This window comes from Notechis scutatus, chromosome 3 (genome assembly GCF_049901735.1).
Source record: "Notechis scutatus isolate UNSWTSFEM ecotype Mainland chromosome 3, rNotScu1.2, whole genome shotgun sequence".
Classification (NCBI taxonomy): Eukaryota; Metazoa; Chordata; class Lepidosauria; order Squamata; family Elapidae; genus Notechis; species Notechis scutatus.
In genome coordinates, this window is record NC_142011.1 from 189,228,370 (window position 1) to 189,231,658 (window position 3,289).

Sequence of the window (3,289 nt, forward strand, 5' to 3'; positions counted from 1 at the left end):
TGGCACTAAGAATATAGTAATTAAATAAAATAAACTTTCAATGTGGAAATCCTTGAAAGTTTAAATGATCGGTGTCAGAAAAAGGGAAATTTCTTAACCTCAAATTATTCTGCTGATAAATTACTTTCTTTTTCACTTAGATAGATGTTTAATTTTCTTTACCGAGGAAGGTTGCATTTCTTCGTCCTGATTTGCCAAACGTCATCTCAAAGCTTAATTAGTGCTTGAACTTTATGTAATATTGTTAATCTACTTTTTAAAGAATTCTCTGAAGTTGGGGTGCACCACTTTCACTACCATATTCCCCCAAAAAGGATGTTTAGAAAGAGGTCTAAAGTTGTCCAAAATACAGGTAGTTCTCATTCAGTGATCACGAGTGGTACCAGCAACTCAGTTTTAAGTGAAGCAGTATGGAGTTAAAATACTATGTTTTTACAATCTTACTTCAGCTTTCCTTAGTTTTGCAGACCTGCAAAGGTCATGAATGTAAGGACTGGTTGCAAAGTTACTTTTTCATCACTATCATAACTGTGAAAAGTCACTAAACAAGGCAGTCTCTAAATGAAGATTGTAGTTGGATCAAGGGATGGCTTCTTAAGAGAGGTCCATACCCTCATCCAAATAGGTGTTGATAACTGCTCAGATGCAATTCCTCATCACCTCACAGAAGCCTTAATCAGCCATGAGGGGCAGTGATTCAGCAAAGCTGACAAAGTCCCATCTCCTTTTTTCTGGATTTCCCAAATAACTTCATGAGATGAAGCCCTAAACAACTCCATTGGCATTCACAACTGGAGTTCACAGTGGCTTGGATTAGGGCATTTTATATGCTAAATGTCATGATAATTCTTACAGTGGCCAGTTGGGTTGTTCTTAGCAAACCTTCTTCCCAAGGGAAGAATGGGTGGTGTTAAAATGGGCTGTTGGTTGGCACTCAATAAATATGACAAGAGTGACAAATATATCATTCTCACCACTCCATACAGTAGGCCTGTGATGGTGAACCTATGGCACACATGCTGGAAGTGGCATGCAAAGCCATCTCTCCAGGCACACCAGCAGTCGCCTGTTGCTCTTTTGGGTTCCGGCGCACACATATGCACCAGCCAGTTAGTCTTTGCGTTGCACAGGAGTGCCAGAAACTGGAATAGCAGCTCCCTGGCATGTGCATGCACACTGCCAGCTGGTCTTTGTGCATACATGCACACCGGGGAGCTGCCCTTCTGGCTTCTGGCATTCCCCACCCAGCGTGCATGCTCCCATTTCGGCACTGGGTGCCAAAAAGGTTCGCCAACACTGGCATAGGCTCTAATATGAGCTCTTACCAATGTCCAGTTGGATTTGAAATGGGTCTTCCTCCACCTGCAACTTTAAGTGTCTCCTCTGTCTCACAGAGGCATCTTTCTAAGTCCTTTAGAGAATCAAGGAGCTGCATTAAATTGTGAGAAGGCAGAGTCGACTCTGGTGCAATTCACATTTCTACTGAAATAAGCAACCACCATATTCTCAGGAAACTTCCTAAACCTCTTCTGGAAACCCTCAATATAAATTAAGGACCTGGGTCCATTAACTTCTTCATGGGGACATAAAAATGAGAAGTTCGACTAGCTCAATTTAATTCAGCGTTGTCTACACTTACAAGCAATATCTTCCCTAACTAGGGAAAAGGATTTTTCCTTAAATCAAACGAGTCTACTTGAGATGTAAGCCTACTTATGTATTATGTTTATGCATGGGAGTTTCTGGGTGAATTTGGCATTATCCACAATGGAGGAATGATTAGTGAAGATGATGGAACTTGCTGAAATGGCTAAATTGACTTCTTTGATCAGAGAAAACATAGTATCTATGTTTATTGCTGACTGAAATTCCTTTCCATGTGAAACATGTGAAACATCAAAAAATAAACTTATGGTTTTATGATTAGTCAGACTAGATAATAGTACAAAGAAAGTTGTTTTGTACCCATAGAGTAAAACTTATAATTGTATTTATAATTACTGTAAAGAAGATTAGAAATTACTTCTTTATCTATTTTTATTTTTTATTTTTCTTTTAGTTCCCCTACCCACTTTCTTGCACTTCTCATATTAAATTGAGATATACAATTTGATCTCTAAACAGCATGATATATTGAGTGAAACAAGATAAAAATAAACTATATTTTGTTTATATTAACAGTCATTATCATTAACATTAATATGATTACTTACAAATTATTAATATGATTGCATCTTTCTGCCACATAGAATCTTAGCATCTTAGCTACTTAGACTATGAAATTCTGCCATCTGCTTCATGTATAGTCCAAATTAAAATCTTTTTAATTTGGACTATACATGAGGTTACTCGGCAAGGCAGAATCACTACATTTTTGAGTAACTCTTGAACTGCTCTCTCTCTCCCTCCCTCCCTCTGTGTGTGTGTGTGTGTGTGTGTGTGTGTGTGTCTGCCAACAGTAAACCATAGACCTCAAATATGTTGATGTCTTTTCATGATTTTAAGAAGGGATATTATATTCTTAGTTTACATTCCAAGTTTCTTTAATCTCTCCTTATAAAATTTTCTAGCCTTCTGATCATCCTCTTTGCTCTTCTATGAATGTTCCAGATTATCTAAATCCTTTTTAAAGTGTGACACTTACACTCAGAACTTCCAACAGTGACTGCCTTACATTCTTGAAGTTTCACTTCTCCAGTATTTAAATACTACATGAATAAAGAAAGGTAAAAATCGTCTTTTCCTTTACCATTAAATCTCTCTTCCTAGTTTCTACCCTCTGTAGCTTAGATACTTAAGTAGCAGCTCTGACACCATTTTCCTTCTATTTTCTGCCCTGTTTCTCAAGCATCCATCAGCGGTTAATAATTCAACTGCTACTTGTTCTGTTTTCTCATTAAATTCATTTTTGGAAAAGCTCTGATTGTATCACCATGACTTTTCATTTGCATAGTTTATCTGGCTATGGAAAATTACTTAGGCTAAGTGATTGAAATATTATCCAGGATTAACTCCTTTTGATGTTTTGGTTCTCATAAAACTTGCCAGCAGCTCCCCCAAAATGCATTTTTTTCCAGTATTTATATCCCTCTAATTAAAGATCAAAAGAATAGTTTCCTGTCCTGTTTGAAATCAGAACTAGACCAAAAATTTGTAGTGGAAGCCTGAAAAACAGTTAACAAAATAACAGTTGGAAGGGACCTTTGAGGTTTTCTAGTCCAACCCCCTGTTCGACCAGGAAATCCTATACCATTTCAGACAAATGGTTGTCCAATCTCTTCTTAAAAGT